The sequence below is a fragment of the Stenella coeruleoalba genome (genome assembly GCF_951394435.1).
Source record: "Stenella coeruleoalba genome assembly, chromosome: 11".
NCBI lineage: Eukaryota > Metazoa > Chordata > Mammalia > Artiodactyla > Delphinidae > Stenella > Stenella coeruleoalba.
The window spans coordinates 49,186,831-49,205,170 of NC_137157.1; the positions used below are offsets into that span (position 1 = coordinate 49,186,831).

The 18,340-nt window shown below is 43.3% G+C and overlaps 1 long non-coding RNA gene across 1 annotated transcript; it reads left to right on the forward strand.

The window, feature by feature from the left end:
- Nucleotides 1-9,315: 9,315 nt before the first annotated feature.
- LOC307193662 lies at nucleotides 9,316-18,127 on the forward strand. The gene is made up of 3 exons (XR_013830379.1): nucleotides 9,316-9,480; nucleotides 17,018-17,153; nucleotides 18,065-18,127. It is a non-coding gene; the product is annotated as an uncharacterized lncRNA (long non-coding RNA).
- The last annotated feature ends 213 nt before the right edge of the window (nucleotides 18,128-18,340 follow it).

The window sequence follows — 18,340 nt, forward strand, 5'->3', positions numbered from 1 at the left end:
AGTACCTGGAACATAAGTACCTGGGTACATTTACTGGTACCCAATAAATGTGCCTAATTAGTAAGGGGAAAGAGTGAGGCTTATTGATTTTAACTGTCTCCTCAACACCATTCTTAGTACTTACTACGTCACCTGTGGCTTATATACGAGGATGGGAGAATGGCAGGGGCAGGTCCTGAGAGGGAGATAAGAGAATAATTATCCTCTTCCATGAACTCAACCAGACCCTTTCAGATTGCAAGTCAGTGGCATAATAGAGGTAAAATAAAAAGTGGACAGTGCCGTTTTAAAGGGTACACAGGAATGCTTTGTCTTTGGTAACTTGGCTCTAGAAGCTTCTGCTGTCACACATGAAGGGTGTTCTGTTTGAGATTTATATTTCACTCTCCTAAGTAACATCAGAAAATATTATTGCCCTTACAGTCACAGAGCTGGGCACATGCCAGCTTTCTATGGGATTGTATTTCCGCATACGTCTCTCCCCTCCGTGCCTTTGTTCCCAGCTGTCCTGCTGATAAAATGGAGAGAAAGAGAGCTCGCTGGTGTGACTTTGACAGCTTGCCTTCTTGCAGCCGCTGGACCCCAGAGCATAATTTCCTCCCCGGGGTGGGGGGTTGTTATCAGAATCAAACATCCCTGACCAATCTGAATTTCAAAGGATGCAGATATCCAGTTTAATTTAAGAGGATTATTCCAAAACAGCTCTGAGAAGGACATTTGGACTTTTGGCCCCCTGACTCAAACAGGCATCAGAAGCAGCTGGAATCTTGAACTTTTTCCAGGAAAGAAAAGAAATTTTAGTATAGCGAAGAGAGCAATGGATGGCGTCAGTCTTAGCCCCAGCACTGGAAAAGGTATCTAATCTCGCGGGGGCTTTTACGTCCTCTTCGGTGAAAAAAGAGGATTTGACCAGATGACCGCTTCTATCTCTTCTAGCTCTGAAATCCTCCCACTCTAACCTCTAAGGTCTCTTCCAGCTTTAAAACTGGAGAACTGAATGATTCAAATTCCTCTAGGCCACAAGCTTCAAGCATGCTAAGGAGCCCTCCATCTGTACCCTAGCCTCGATTCGGTACCGAATGAGGTGGTACTGAAAGGTTATATTGAGATAAAGGACTTCACATTTGCTACCCACTGCCTTTAAACTTTCCTCTGAAAAGTCTACAATACAACTTCATGCCTAGCATTGTGAAAACGAATTTGTTTACAAAATCCCATGGCTCAGAGTCTAACTCTAGTTCTATAAATGGAAAGTGTATATACTAATTTTCTTTCCCAAAACAGCATGCCTGGACCAAAGGCCCTAGGATCAAATAAATTTCGGAAAAACTGCACTGGGTACCCTCTTACTGATGTGTCACCCTGCAGGAGGCCATGCTATGAAACTCACAAGGCCTGCACTCAAGAAAACCTACAGGGGCCTCCCTGGTGGCGCAGTGGTTGAGAGTCCGCCTGCCGATGCAGGGGACATGGGTTGGTGCCCTGGTCCGGGAGGATCCCACATGCCGTGGAGCTGCTGGGCCCATGAGCCATGGCCGCTGAGCCTGCGCGTCCGGAGCCTGTGCTCCGCAACGGGAGAGGCCACAACAGTGAGAGGCCCGCGTACTGCAAAAAAAAAAAAAAAGAAAAAGAAAACCTACAGAATTTCACTTGTCCTGGCCTTTCTCAACATTTAACCACTGATGCCTTTTATTTTTCCTCTGAAATATTAACATTTACTAAACTAGGGCCCCACCAGACATATTTGGGAAATGCTGCTCCGACCATCTTCTGCTTGGTAGGTGCAGGGAGTTCCTTAAAAAGGCAAATTCTTCAGCCCCGCCCCAGAAATACTGAGTCAGAATCTTTGGAGGTAGAATCCAGAAATATTAGTTTTCACAAGCCCTCCAGGCAGTGGTGTACTGGAGCTGGTAAGTACCAGCTTCCAATAAGAGAATGTTAAAATGCCAGGAATTTGAGAAATTTTCAAGCCAATGGACTTCACGTAGGTAGACTGAAATTTGCCTTGGTGGAAGTATTTACACCATGAAAATCAGCAAATGCAACAATTCAGGGTTTTTGTTCTCCCACAGATTGCTGGTTATTAAACATTTATCTGCAAACCACGGCCTCCAGGAGACCCTTATATACAGTACAGTTTGAGAACCACTGAAAAGGCAAGGTATTATATCATGTGTCAAAACTATGTTAAACTTTCAATCACTAGTTTTACCATGGCTTTAGATGTTCCACGAAAATGGTATGCAGGAGAAAGTCTGGTGTTTTCTTCTTAAAATTAGGAAGGAATTATCGAGAAATAAAAATAATCAGGTAAGCAGAATCTCATTAGGAAGAGGAAATTTTTGCCTTTATAGACTTCGGAGATATGTAAAGGCCTTGCTGACAGATATAGCTTTATAATGGGTCTTCTTTAGTAATCTGGAAAAAAAAAATCTAGAGGTATAAAAATATTCTCAGAGTATCGATTGTAACTTTTTCTTCTTAATTTTGTAAACTCCTCTTGACCACTACATTTCAGACGGAAAAGAAACACATCTCACACGTATTAAGATTCTCCCTGGTCTCTTATGTCCCTGGAGTGTCTTTAGAGTGGGTGATAGAGTACATTCTTTCTTTCTTAAAGGGACTCCTCTGACAGATCCAATTACAGTTCACAGAGCCCAGGGTGATCTTGTCTTCATTTCTCTGGTTCAAGCAGAGTGCAAAATCCAATGACAGAACAGAAAGTAGATTGTGAGACTGAAAAGTTTGAGTTTCTACTTAACATTTGCCTTTCTATTCCCTCTAAAGGTGGACATCCTCAAGGTGCCTGCTGGATTAAATAGGGTTTTACTTGAACAGCTTACTTGGCATAAACACACTCCACTGGGTGTCATATCCCGGGTCGCTAGAACCCTGACCCACCACCAAGAAGGATTTAATTGTTATGAATCCAGCAGTTCCTTCTGACAGCCAAACACAGCAACACTGCCTGTCTCTCCTGTAAAATGCCAAGTGTTGTATACTTAAAGACAGAAGCCTCTCTTCTCTCTCATCAAGGCTAGGACTTCCTGACAGCCCTGAAATATACCTGGGGCAAAATGGTGACAAGGAAGTAGAGATGAGGAGATGCTACTGTTTATTGAGCACTTAACACTTGCCGTGCACTGCCCAGGCATTGTGTATATCATTGGAAGCAACCTTTACAGCAAAGCCAACAGATTTTTTTGCCCTGTCTGTTCTTTTGTCCTTTTCTAAGGGTCAAAAATCCAATGCCTTTGGGGCCAGACAGATAAGATAAATAATTGAAGTGAGCAAGGTGAAACAGTAGGAACACAAGTAAAACTGGTAACTCCTCAGTAGTGGGGAGACAGAAGGGAGTGGCAGAGACCATGACAAAATCTGATTTTTGTGGCTAATACTTTAAATTTTTGAATATAGCCAAGGGATTCCGTTTAAAAACTACAAACAAAATACATATGTGGGCTGGATCTGGCTGTGGGCCACCATTTTGCATCATCTGCTTCAGACACAGTCCTCCCAATTACCTACCGCTTCCCGGAGGCCTAAAAGAGCAGTTGCGGATGGGCTGGTCCTAGGCCCAACCCCACACATTTACGGTCTATGCTGTAGCCTTGTGTTTTTATGTATTTCTGGTTTGAAGCAGTGCTCAGGCCTCTGGACCCCTCGATTTAGGGGCCCCTCTTCCTTCCCCTCTTCCCTTTTACCTTCTCGGACAACGTTTTCTCACTCAGTTCCCACCTCAGCTCACCCTCTAGGACTGTCATCATCCCATCGACAAGTGGAAAGCTCTGAACCACATCCTTGGGGGCACATGCACTCCTGTCCAGGACGCTCGGTCACACACGTTTGTGGCACCAGTAATGCCATCCCCTCCCCCTATGCAGACTGCAGACGATCACACCCCCTCTATACCGTATTATAGATATAGGCTGTTGACACACTGTAAGTGTACTGAATTTGTAAATATTTAAAACCAGTTCATCATGTTTGAATGCCCAGATTAAAGATATGCAAAGGTGAAGGGCTCAGGAAGAGATTTTCCTATAGAGAGCTATTGCCATGTGAGTCCCTACCCTCTCCACTACCCTTAAGGCTCCACCTTGAGCAAAGAGAAGTCTGTGAACAGGTCCCCTGTTCTTCTACAGTGCACGGCAAGGGGTGTACAAAGGTTTCCCTTAGTCAGTTGTGGGCCACAGGAGAAAACCAGTATAGGGTCAGCCATAGGATGTCCCAGAGGGCCGGAAGGAACCTAGCAGCAAGAAGTTGAAGGGAAAAGCTTGGTGTCTAGTGGCTCCAGAAGGAGTTGAAAATGACCACCCAAACTCCAGACAGGGCAGCCAACCAACTTTTCCTGGAGAAGGTCAGATAGTAAATCTTTCAGGTTTCAAGGGCTGTCTGGTCTGCTTGGAAGCTACTCAGCTCTCTGTTTGTATGGTGAAAGCAGCAGTAAACAAGCTGGTTATGGCTGTGTTCCACCAAAACAAAAACAGAGAGCATGCTGGATATAGCCACACAAGCCCAACTTTACCAGCTGTGCTCTAGACACATCAACCTGGGGCAAAGGAGGAGAGCAGAGCAGAGCCCAGCTACCGAAAAGCTCGTGAAGTTCAAGTCTACCTTAACATCCTGCCAGGACTGCTACACAACCACTGATTCACTTGAGAACCTTCCTCACTCCTTCCTTCCCTCCTACCCTCACCGTCCAGCACTCCTATCCTGGAGAAGTTAGAAACTGGCCAGCTATCGCCAAGCAGGACATTATGGGGCCTTCCTAGGACAGACCCCTCCCTGAAACCTCTGCTTTAGCTCCTCTCTGAAGTACCTAGATAACAGTATCTGATGCACGTTTCCTGAGTTGTTTTACAGATGTTAAAACCACCACCAAATGAAAGAAATTAACTACCTGATGATCATGAGCATGTAACACCGCCCTGTTACCTCACCATTAACCAATCAGAATTGTGCACGAGCTGATCACGTACCCAGGATGCCACTCCCTCACGTGGCCTTTAAAAATACTTTGCTGAAAGCCATGGAGAGTTTGGGTTTTTTGAGCAGGAGCTGTCCCAGACTCCTTGTACAGCACCTTAATAATAAATGCCGCCCTCGGGCCAGCGGACCCAAGTTTGCTTCAGTAACACAGCTAGCTGGGAAGGGAGAGAAGGAAAAACTAAGGGAAGAAAAATAGAGAAGCAGCAGTGACCGCCTTTCCTCCCAGCAAGCTCCCAGCCTGAGGAAGACAGAGCTGGGAGAGGAGAAGGTATTTGACACTAAATTCAATCTTGGGCTGAACACACTTAATTTCTGAACCAAGGCTGTATTTTCAACTTAAAATGACCATAGATATACCTGTTTATTACCTAAGAATCAGTAGAAAATTCATGGGGAAGGAGGAAGAAAAAAATAAAATTATACATTGATTAAGTCACACTTTTTCAGAATACTGGTGACCTACAAAATCACAGAGTCGAGCATTTTCTTTGCTGAGACCCCAGCTTGAATGGAAAAACAAATGGTGATGACGTCCATCTAGATCAAAGCACAGCTCTCAACAGAAGCAGTTCACCAAAAAGGCAACTCGGCGGTGGCAATGTTATTGACTCATTGTCACATCCAGTTTCTCCAAGTGTCCTTAGCAGATATTGGATTATAGAAGATAATTGGGAATTCTTTTGTCCTTTGATAAATATTATGACAATTTACGTCTTCCTTCAGGTAATGTGCATAGTCCACTCAGATGCATTTAATTCTCCAGAAGGAGCATGATTCTCAAGGTCCTCCTGTCTTCCCAAGGGCTCTGTCATGTGGGAAGAAAGTGAGGCCTGGCACCCCTGGAAAGCTTATTTGTCACCTGCAATTCAGAGCAAACGCCTAATTATAGGGGGCGCTGATGAGCTCATTACTGCCTCTTGAACCGCCCCCTGATGAATGCCAACTAAATCAGCAATTCCACTATGCTAAATGGGGTCGGTGGAGCATTTGCAGGAATCAGCTGGGAGCACTTGAGTGGAAAGCTTTATTCGTTCTCAGTTTTGACTAGCACAGCCAGCAGTAGGAGAATCTATCTGGCTTTTGTTAAAGATGTAGAGAAAAGTATTGTTTTTGTTTTTCATTTTCTGAGCTAAAAAGGTTTTTAAAAGAAACAGCATCATCTTCTATTGATCTTAGTGACTCTGTGCTGTGAATGTTACAGCATAAAAGTTATCTAACTCACACTTCATTCGTATGTAACTCCCCTGACTTCACTGTTTTCAGCTACTGTCACACAGACCTGCTATTGCTTGATCATGGTGTAATCCTATTTAATTACGGCATTTGCCAGTTTTGGGCTAGTCACTAACTGCTTTATGCTTGGTTACAATGGAGTTTTCTTCTTAGCCTATCAGCTGCTACCAGGAAGGATGGGTATGTGTCTATCACCTAATTCATACAGTTCTTAGTGTAGTGTAATGCATATGAAATTTACTTAATTTTTCTTCTTTGAAAATTCCATCACATATACTCTAAGATGGTGATCAGAAGAGAAAGAGAGGAGGTTGATGATTGTAAGAGTCTTAGTTGACTGCCAACTCCAATAATCATTTCATTTGAGAAGTTTATATTTTTGCAATACCAATTATACGTCTAAAGTTAGTAGTGAAGTTAATTAGGACTACACCTCCTCTTTTTCTTTCTTTTTTCAGCAATTCATTGTCATTAAGAATAAAAGACTCTCCTAATCAAGGATGGATTTTGTCCTCAAAAGGGAGGATTTTGTGGAAGATTGTCAGAGTGCTATTTTCAGGTTTAGTTGTAAATACCATTTTTTTAAATTTATTTATTTATCTTTTTGTTTTTGGCTGCATTGGGTCTTCGTTGCTGAGCAGGGGCTACTCTTCGTTGCAGTGGTTTCTCTTGTTGCGGAGCATGGGTTCCAGGTGCACAGGCTTCAGTAGTTGTGGTGCATGAGCTTCGTAGCGCCGCAGCGTGTGGGATCTTCCCGGACCAGGGCTCGAACCCGTGTCTCCTGCATTGGCAGGCGGATTCTTCCACTCTGCCACCAGGGAAGTCCCTGTAAATACCATTTTTAATGAAAGAAAAATGAGGTACATATTCAGCCTCTCATATTATTCATTCAACATTTCTCACTTTCGCTCAAGAAACACTTATGGAGAGCCCACCATGTTTGAGAAAGTGTCCTAGGCCCTAGGATATAACAGTGAAAGTGACAAGGCTAAAAACATTATCTGTATTCATTATTATTGCCATAGAACGCTACATGACCAACTGCCCCCAAACGCAAACACAGTAAGCTTTGACTATTGTTCAGAAGCTAGCTGGGAGGTTCTGCTGGTTGGGGTCTGGCTCAGCTAGTCTGGGCTGGGCTTGCTCATATCTAAGCTGAGGACCCTTCTAGTGCTGGGACCTTTGTGAGCACAGGGGATGCCTATCCATGAGGCCGGCCCTGTCCACCAGTTTGGAAAAAGACCATCTGCCGAAGAAGAGAATGAGGCCAGTATACGAAGAGGAACAGAGATAATTGCTAAAGAGGCTTAATAATCCCATGGAGCCTGAATCCAAGCCTGCCTGAAGTCTTCCGTCCTAGACTTCCTAGGCATGCGAACCCCAAACTCCCTTCTATGTTGAATGAAGTCTGAATTGAGCTCTGTCACTTGCAGCCCAAAGAGTTCTGACTAATATATCCAAGTTAGAATTTTTTGGATCTCTAAAAATATAAAATGAAAGAAACATCTACTGAGGATTTAATCAAAGAGATATTTTTTTGAAAAGGGAGATTTTAGGAAGATTGGTTCTCACAGCCTGGTTGGAAGAGATAAGAACCTGCTGAAAGGAAGTCTAGCTGACAAGAATTTCAGGATTTAGTTTCTGGGGATAAAAAGGAGAATCCCATTTCCAGTCCCCCTGGTGATACTCAGTTGGTACACACAGGTGCAGCCGTGCCAGTTTCATGCCAGTGTCCATTCTGATAAGTGACATCTCTGTTTTCCTATTGTTAAGCATCTTGATGCCCCTACCCATACCTATGCTGCAATATAGTTTCAATAGAGCGAAATTGCTTAGAAATATTTTAGAATTCTGTTTTCTGTCTGCCTGTGATGCATGACCTCAATTATTTCCACTTTGGATATCAAGATACAACAGAAATAAATTTGCCTGCAGCGTGGATGAACTGACTCCCCATGAGAGGGACTGACTTCACTGTTCTTCTCTGACCTAGTCATGCTGAAATAATCAGAGCAGACCCCGGCAGAATGCAAATGGCAGTAACATCCAGACCATCAAAGACACTGACAGGAAGCTGACCTCTGGCCACAAGACCCCAAAAGCAGACAGGCAAGGAGGGAGCCAGGGTGACACAACGGAGAAAATGAAGATATGATAAACTGTAAGAATTATGTTGGCAATGCACAGTGTACCGCTGCATCAACTTGTATTACCAACAGAATCCAGGAGGTCAGGGCCTGTGGAAGACACAGGCCAAAAAGATGGCGGCCCCCCCATCCCAAACACCTCCCCTACCCACTGGCTACTGCTCCGAATTCTACCGTCCAAACACAGTTCTTTTGTCTAAGGAAATAATCAAGCAAATGGACAATGATTGAAACTTTGTTTATAATAGCAATAATTCAAAAACAACTTCCATGCCCAAGCTTAGCCAGCTTCTTCTGACTGGTTGGATAAATTATGATGTGATCATACAATGAGATACTATAAATCCATTTAGTCAAAGCTGTGTCACATGTCACACCTACCTACATGGGAGTCTTAGTAGTTTAGTTTTAGATGAGGATATTGTTGTCTTAAACAAAATCAGAATTCTTTTTATCAGAAAGAAGCGGGAATTCACAAGCAACTTGAGACATCTACCGTACAATTTACATATGCTGTAATATGGGATTGTTTAAGTAATGAGTGGTACAGCCACAGGATGGAATACTCTCTCTGCAGCTGTCTGTAGCTCTGAGGAAGAATAAAGTAGGAAATTGTATGGTAAATGGCCTAGATATTTTAAATGAAAAAAGCAAGCTGAAGAATTGTAAATAATATGATGTGTGTGCGTGTGTGTGTATATCTCCTTATAAGCATATAAAAAAACGTATGGAAGGATGTATAAGAAAATATTATCAGTAGAGATTTTTGGAAGATGAGTGTGACATTTACTTTTCACTTAAATCCATAGCATTTCTTTTGTAACTGGAACCAGAGAATTTGGTATGGAAATACTCAGGAGTCCTAATCTGGTAATTTGCTTCCAGATAGGTCTAAATATAACAACATTCTGGACAAATCTGCCTAGTTCCTGTCCTCTGAGATCCACAGCAAGAGATCTGTTAGCCATGTTTCCACTTTCGCAAAGAAGGCTCATCGTCAAAAAGAAGCATAAACCCACCCAGGATTACTTTTCAGAGAGGAGCCCACCCAAAGGCTTTGGAGGGCAACATATCAGTTCTGCAGCATGTTACTTTTTTCTCTAAGGTAAGTGATATACTCCTAACTATTTCTAAATTCATTTTGATGATCTGATTTATTTTTAATTACCTGGGATAAAAGTCCTTCTTTGTATTTAAGATAAAACCCTCTCTGCAGGCAATAAATTTCAGTTCTATCAGGTTGGTAGAAAGTTAGTCACTATCTTCCATGTTATAAATGAAATCTGGAATATCTCCTAATGCTGAAGAAATTAAACACGTATATCCTGAGCTCAGAAAACTAAACCATAGCAGCTCGAACAAAAGTGTAAAGCTTCTTTTAATCTTGTGTTTTATATTCATACTTCGTGAGAATTTTGCACTCTACTCCATGATATAGCTATAACTGATTCACGTGAAAATAATCTCCTCCTGCCCTTCCCCACCAATAGTTGAATCTGAGGCTCCAAGAAGATGTGTCATGTCTTTACAAAGACCACCCTCAATACTACGTTCTCTCAGATCATGTTGCCACATGGCCTCACCCTTCAGACTTCTTCAGTCCTTTGCAGTTTTCCATCATTTTCCTCCAAAGCCTATTCCAACTTGGCACCACCCTTAAATCATAGTGCTCACAAGTTCACTGCTGTACTCCGATGAGAAACTGTTGACAAAGGTCCATATTCACAGCCTCTTTTTCACCCCCCTCTTATTTATACAGTCACTACTTATTTGTGACTCTGTACTTCCTGGAAAAGGAACAAAGCATTTAACGATCAAGTCAGTTAGCATTACTGAGCCTCTCCACTAAAGACTCATATATCATTGCATGACACACAACAGGACTGATTAACATGCCACGGTGAAGATATTGAAAGAATAAACTAGAAAAGTCCAAAAGAGGTTATAAGAGAGTATGTGAGTTATAGAATAGAAAATTGGTTCTGAAATCAGTAAGGGATGTAGGAAATCAGGCAAGTGTATGCATAAGACGAACAACCAAAGGGTAAGTTTCTGGGACACCCAGCATCTGTCCCACTGCCACGCCCTTACCTTTAAGCAAGCCAGCCTGCCCACTACTTCACTCAGCCTCAGTGGGAAGGAACCCCAAGAAATCTGCTGTGTGTTCCCTTGCCCAATGCTGGACTGTCCTGCCTGGCCATGCCCCAGCCTGTTCTGATGACTCTCTAGCTCTCGTCCTTTCTTCCCAGCTGCTGCCTTTGACCTCCCAGCTCTGTCAATGCCCAATATTATTTTTTCTCTCATACTAAAATTGGATGCCTGAAATTGCATTCACCCCTCAAACTACATTTTCTTTGAACTGTACCAGAGAACATGCCAGCATCGTCTCAGCACATCCTTCAGATAAAACCCAGGCTAGAACTAAACCAGCATGATTGAAGTTACTGCCAGGATGGTCCCAGTCTCTGAAGAAGAGAACTGGACAGTGGTCTGGCAGAATTTCCAGTATATGTGCAAAAGGAATGTTTTTGTCCAGGTGTGTATAGTTGAATTTGGATAAATGCATAAGATAGGACTCCACTGATCATAGTTCCAGAATTGGAAATGTATAAAGGTCTAGAAGGATTTGGATAGAAACTAGGAAAGAAAAAGCAAAGAATAAATCCAAGGCGAAACATGCCTTCTATGTTTCAGTCGTAGATGGAAATTTTTATAAGGTTGTAAAGAAAAAGTGTCTGATTCTCAGGCCAAAAAATAAGGAGGAGGAATGATTCCAATTATGAGTGTCTTTCCCTGAAAACTCTTTAAGATTTCTTTGCTATCCAGAGGCCCAAATATAAGGTGGATCGGTGGCCCTCAAACCTGCTTGACTATCATAATTAAAAGGAAAAAATTTTAATGTAGATTCCAGGCCAAACGGATTAGAATCTCATGAGAGGAAGTCAGGAAATCTATTTTTAAAGTACTAAATCTGTTTCTGGAGGTTGGCTAGGCTTGGGAGCCATTGTAGAAGATAACATCCTATGGTAACTTCCAGAGCTAAGATTAAACTTTTTGTGTTCTGAGGCTGGTCAGTAGTTATGGGTTTCTCCCTGCTGTTTCGAACTTTTAAATAATAATCTCTGTTTTTGATCAAGCCTGATGTCATACACTTTGGTGTATACCAGCCCAGCTTATAATAATCCTTCCTTCTCTAAGAATTTCCCAGTCTCTAGGGAGGGCACCCAGCAGACCTTTCCATATGGTATGACCCAATCCCTGGCCTCAGTTTAGTAGAAAGGGGATGTTCCAAGCTGAGCAAATCAGAAGCCCAGACCCCACCCCAGAAATCTGGAATCAGGAACAAGAAAGAGAGTAAATCCCTTGGTGTGTGGTTAGACATTGTGAACCTGGTAGCTGTTGGCTGCCATCTTCCACTGGACTGAGCAGCAGGAAAACTGATCCCAAGGAAGAATGCAGCAAATGCCCAGAAAGAAGCAGAACAAGAGACCAGAGAGGGTGCTGTCTGCATCCCCAATGGGTTTCCAGACCTACTGCAACCTCCCCAAGGCCCAGCTGCATTTGGGTTAGACTTTGGGTTCCATAAGCCCCCCCTCTTCCTTATAATTAATTTCATTATTTTAAAGCCAGCTCAGATAGGGAGGGTGGGAGGGAGATGCAAGAGGGAGGGGATATGGGGATATATGTATACATATAGCTGCTTCACGTTGTTATACAGCAGAAACTAACACAACACTGTAAAGCAATTATACTCCAATAAAGATGTTAAAGCCAGCTCAAGACATAACTTACAGCAAGTGGTCTATCTAATGTGCCTACTTACACTTGACAATGACATACTATTGAGACAAGAGTGGTTCCGTGGCCTCCAGTAGAGATTGAAGTCATTCTTTTTCCAACTGTAATAGTTCAGAGGACACATGACAACTTCCTTTATATCCAAATGTCTACATACACTGTGTATCTATACAGACTGACATGACTGGAAAAAATCAACTGTTTTCTTTATTAACATGGAAAAAAATGTTCCAAGCATGATCTGGGACAAAATAGTTTTGTAAGATTATTTACAACCTTCTTCTGGGAAAAAATTATCATTCCTGAATAAAAATGCTTAAGCAATTTTCTGGTAAACTTTAATTAGCTTAAGGCCTCTTCTGGGAACTTGCTACCCACACTCTCAGCTGCCTGTTTGTCAGGCATCAAATGATATTTAACCAGACACTGCTTTTTATTATATCTAGTCAAACAAAGATCATCTAGCCATTCTCTTTTCCTATGAAACATTCTCACCAAAAGTCAGTCTTTGAATTGGGCTATGAGATCTCCTTGCATGCAGCAAGTGTGAAATAAAATTTTGACACCAGCTCATAACAAAACTGTCTGACAATTTTTAAAATCATTTTGTTGAGCTTCCATAAAGACTGTTTTTTGGTCACTGTTGAAGTTTCCATTAGCCAAGCAGCTGTGGCTGTTTTAGACTGCTTTAGTCAAGTTTTTGTTGCTTTGTTCCCAAAGATCCAATTCAGTTTTGGTAACAGATTAGAATATCTGCCGTCCTTTTTAAGCTATTCAAGATCTTGTTGCTATATTACTTGAAATGTTTAGAATTAAGCTTAAAAATGTGTGTCTCTACCACTCTCTCACCCTTAACCTGGCTCACTGAAAGGGTGGTTTGGCATCTGATATAACTTATTTGCTCCTCCTACAAAAATTCTTTTTTTTTTTTCTCTCTGGTGTTACAAAGGTCCTAACTGCTAGGCATATTCCAAAACAACATCACTATCCTTTTCTCTTGTCAATTAACATATGTGTGTGTTCATTCATTAGTTCAAATCTTTGTTAACAGCCACCATGTGCAAAGTATCTTTTACGTTCCCTGTCCTCCAGAAGCTAATGGAAGTAATAGAGAAACAAAGCTCAGTAATGCAACGAATCCAGACCACTTCGTGTTTCAGAATTACACTACACTTATACATCAGATGACATCAAAGAAAAACTTTTAATATTGAAAAGAAACATATAACTATACTGAAATCTTTCAAAGATGCACTTAATGGACATTATATTGTATAACCCAAAGCAGTTGTCCTAAGGACCCTTCCCTCAGTTCCACTCTTCACAGCATCTGCTTCCTTCAAATCTCTTTCCTCCTGTCCCAATTCTAGCAAGCAGTTGACTTTTTCTTTATCTCTCTCAACTCCCCTTACTTTAGTCTAGCATCCCAAACTAAACTTGTTCTTTCAGAAGCTCCTGGCCTTTCTAGCCATTCAAGGTTTTTCTGAGCCTCTGTAGCTCTAGTCTCCCGATGAGTTTTAGTCCAGGCCTAAAAATTGTCCTGCCAACCAAATGGCCTTCCTCTTTGCGAGGGGCTGAGGGGAGCAACAGGACTATTTATACTCACATAATATGTCTCCAATAGAGCTGTAAGATGATACAACGTGGGATAAGGGCCATAGACAAGTTCGAAGGTACCAAGCGCATCTAAAAGAGTGGGAGCCCATTTCTATTTGTGAGGATTAACCAAGTTTCACGGGTCAGCAGATGGAAATCAACTCAAAGCTAACACGTCTGGGCTTCCCTGGTGGCGCAGTGGTTGAGAGTCCGCCTGCTGATGCAGGGGACACGGGTTCGTGCCCCGGTCCGGGAAGATCCCACATGCCGCGGAGCGGCTGGGCCCGTGAGCCATGGCCGCTGAGCCTGCGCGTCCGGAGCCTGTGCTCCGCAACGGGAGAGGCCACAACAGTGAGAGGCCTGCGTACCGCAAAAAAAAAAAAAAAAAAAAAAAAAAAGCTAACACGTCAGTCATCTAGAGCACGTGAAGCCTGATTCCCACATGGAACGTGAGCCTTGCTTCCTGATATGCTGCAGCCCAGCCAAAGCCATTCTACCTGTGCTTGTCTCAGATGTCCTGGGCAGTTTGCTGAGGGACTGGGCCAGGGTATCATGGGCCAGCACAGTGGTACTGCATAAAGCATGGAAGAGGTTCTGTGGATGTCCTCGCCTTGGAGCAAGCCCACCTGCACAGGAGAGTTAACATGGCAGGGCTGAGACTGCTATCCTTAGAAGGGCCTGCTTGCAAGATGGTCCTCTGACTGCATATGGGAACTTGGATTCCAGAAGAGTTTGCACTCTTCCCGGAACTGGTAAGGGTGGTTCCGTGTGCTAAACTGTGCAAACAATGTGATTCAGGCTGAACACCTGCTTTCCTTGGGGGAGTCTAGAATTTTAGTGTATGCTAGGGAAAGTACGCCTATGCAACCAGTCCCCAGAACACACTCCAGGCACTGAGTCTCTAAGGAGCTGCCCTGGTCACAACTCATTGCTGGAGAAATCAAGCCCAGCTTGTGCAGTTCCACTGGGAAAGGGCTCTTGGAAGCTTGTGCCTGGTTTCCCCCAGACTTCACCCTGTGCACCATGTCTCTTTGCCAATTTTGCTTTGAACCCTTTTGCTATAATAAACCATAGCCTTGAGGACTATTATACACTAAGTCCTGAGAGTCCTACTAGCAAATCACTGAAACTGTGCACGGTCTTAGAACTCCTGACACACGACCCCTCCTACTTAAGCATGTTCATCTCATTACACTCCTGTGCTTTCTCACCCTGCTCCTTTCTGTTGCTTGAATAATCCAAATTCTTGCCTGCCTCACGGCCTTTCCACATACTACCCCATCTGCCTGGAATGCCCTTCCCTGTCTCTTCTTTTTTTTCTTGCAGTACGAGGGCCTCTCACTGCTGCGGCCTCTCCCGTTGTGGAGCACAGCCTCCGGACGCACAGGCTCAGCGGCCATGGCTCACGGGCCCAGCCGCTCCGTGGCACGTGGGATCTTCCCGGACCGGGGCACGAACCCATGTCCCCTGCATCGGCAGGCGGACTCTCAACCACTGTGCCACCAGGGAAGCCCCCCTGTCTCTTCTTATGGCTCATCCTTCATGTATCAGCTTATATGTAACCTCTTCAGAGACCTTCCCTGACCGCCGCCAACCAAGTTATCACCTCTCACATCACCTGTTTATTTACTGTCCACAAACCTTCAACCTATAATTGTCCTGTTTATTCACTTAAATACAATTAGACTGCAATTCCAAAAGGTGCAGGACCTATCAATCTTATCCACACTATATTCATATCATTTGACACAGAAAGAATTCAGTCTGTATCTGCTGATAGAGTAAAGGAATACATCCCCGCATTCGGATCAAAATATCCAAGTGGGGAGAAGGGCATTCTTAGAAATCCATCCTAGCCTCTTCCATCCTATTGGAAGTCCATTTTGTTTACAACAGAATTCCTTTTTTAAAAAAGAAAAAGTTGTTCTTTCTGTGTATATGTCCTTTCAGTGCTAATTTTAGCAATTCTCTTGAGATCCTGCAAACATTTTAGTCCCTGCTCAAACAGCTGGCTGTAACTGACCTGAACTCATGTTTCACTGTGAGACCCAAGAATTAGTAATGAACCTGCTCACTAGTGTTGAGAACTCAGATTCTGCTCTGTCCACATACCCAGAATGTTCACTCCCTAGTGACCTTCCCCCCCCGCTTTTTTTTTTTTTGCAGTACGCGGGCCTCTCACTGCTGTGGCCTCTCCCGTTGTGGAGCACAGGCTCCGGACACACAGGCTCAGCGGCCATGGCTCACGGGCCCAGCCGCTCCGGGCATGTGAGATCTTCCTGAACCGGGGCACGAACCCGTGTCCCCTGCATCGGCAGGCGGACTCTCAACCACTGCGCCACCAGGGAAGCCCGACCTTCCCCTTTTTGTTTGTAGCTACAAGAGTTATAAAACAAATGTCTGATGCTGAGCAATTTTTTAAAATTTCAGTTTAGATTTTGAGATTCAATTGCTCTACAAAACCACAAAATAATGTTGCCAAAATATGAAACAAAGAGAAGGATGAACAGCCTTCCTAATGACTTCCTTTGTTCCAGTAGCTCTTAGATCATCTGAAGGACCTGGCCCTATATTCTGAAACCTGTCATTCTTGACTTCTGTCAAATGAAAAAAGCAGAGAAGATCAAAGACAAGGGCTTCCTCTAAAATGCACTGCCCTTTGAGGAATCCTTCATCATCAGAGTTCAAAGCCAGAGACTTCAATGAAGTACTACAGCTCTTCTGGCTGTCTAGGACAAGACTTTATTTTGCAAAGACAAGGTGTGTCATAGGGATAGGAAGAGGCCTGATCTTGCCTCATACTTGGCTGTCAGAGACGAGAAGAAGTCTGCTTGATGAACTGTACTTTGTCTTTTGCACACACGTCTTTCCTTGGCCTGACCCATGCTAACCTTTCAAGTTTCATCTCCTACCACATCCCAACTTATATCTTAAGTACCCACCGCGTTGAAATCTTCCGTTACTCATCTGTGCCATGCTCTTGTACATCTCTGGGTCTTTGTAAACAGCCTTCTTCTATCTGTATACATTTCCCCTTCCTTTTCTACCTAGAGGAAAACTACTCATTCTCCAAGAACCTGATCAGGTACCACTTCCTTAGTAAAGCCTTCCCAAATTCCCTGAACAATTAGTAGCTCCTAGTGCTAGTGCTAGCTCCTGTGTTCCTAGTGCCCTTTGGGGAAACCTTTGTGATAGCACTGAGGATAGTATGTTTTAATTATTTGTGTATCTTTCTCCCCTGCATCCAGGCTGTGAGTTCTTTGGGGCAGCCAGCTTCATTCATCTTCATCTCTTTATAGCTTGGTGGCTTCATAAATGCTGATCAACTGGCCAAAGAATCAGAATTGAGAGACTTCAGGTGTTTGAGTCCACTGGCCTATTAAGGTAAAGAAAACTGATATGTAATAGGTTGTAACATGTTGGCTTCTTTTCATTTACAGCATTCGAAAAGATTTGTTACAAAAATTTCAAAGGAATTTTGTAGACCAAAGGAAGCATAAGTATGTCCTCTCTTCCTTTAAATATAGACAGGCTGTAAGTCCAAATTTTCTTCCCTTCAAGGGGGTTAGAGCCAATACTCTATAAATTTTGTCTATAGTTTATAGAGTATAGATCCCTCTGGAGCCCAGCCCCCATCCCCACTTCATCCAGGCTGTGTGTTCTGGGAGGTCTTTACACACCAAGGGAAGGTTAATACCCAAGGTTTATGGAAGGTCAGCTGTAGAAAAATTAACTAACGAAGACCAGGGCCATAGGAAGAGAATTATGGTGTGCGTGGTGGCTCATCTCCGGGAAGATTTACTGCCCCACCTGAAAAGACACGCTGTTGCGTGACAGGAATTTATTTACAGTTCAATCCTGACCTTTTTCCATGTGGAGGGAGATTGCATTACTGGGTGACTTGGGGATTTATTGTCCCGGTTTAGCAGCAATGACATTTGCTGACTATTGGCTGCAGAGGCCCTTCTAAGCTCAAACACAGAGACTCCTGGCCCTGAGCCCCCTCCTCTGCTGAGGGCCAGATTTCTTGGGGCAAAGTATTAATAGGTTTAAAGGACCAGGTTTATTGGAAGAGAGTGAGAGCACAGGGGACAGTGTGATGACAAAACAAACAGGCAGCCTTGCCGCCTCCCGTAGAAATCCAGACAGGTAAGTTCAAGTTGATTGGGGACCCTAGGAGCCCTGCAGTGTTAAAAGGCAGGTGGCAGACGCAAGGATGTGAAACCGCAGGGAAATGAAATAGGACCCCCTTCCCCTCTGCCCCCTTCTTTGGCCTCTCTCTGTGCCATATCTAGGTCATAGGACCACAGCGTTCCAAACCGGAGATGGGATTCTCAGATTGGCTTCTGCAAAACGACTCCAATTTCAGGTGATCTTTATAGACACACTGAATAGACTGCCAAGCAGCTGTATGCATCCTAGGCACAACTTAAATTTCCTTTTGCTAAATCTTCATTTTTTTCTCCACCCTCCCCATTGCAATAAACTTTTATATATATATATATGTATATTAATATCTCCAAGGAAATTTAGAATAAAAAAACCTCTCAGACTAAGAAAACACTACATAT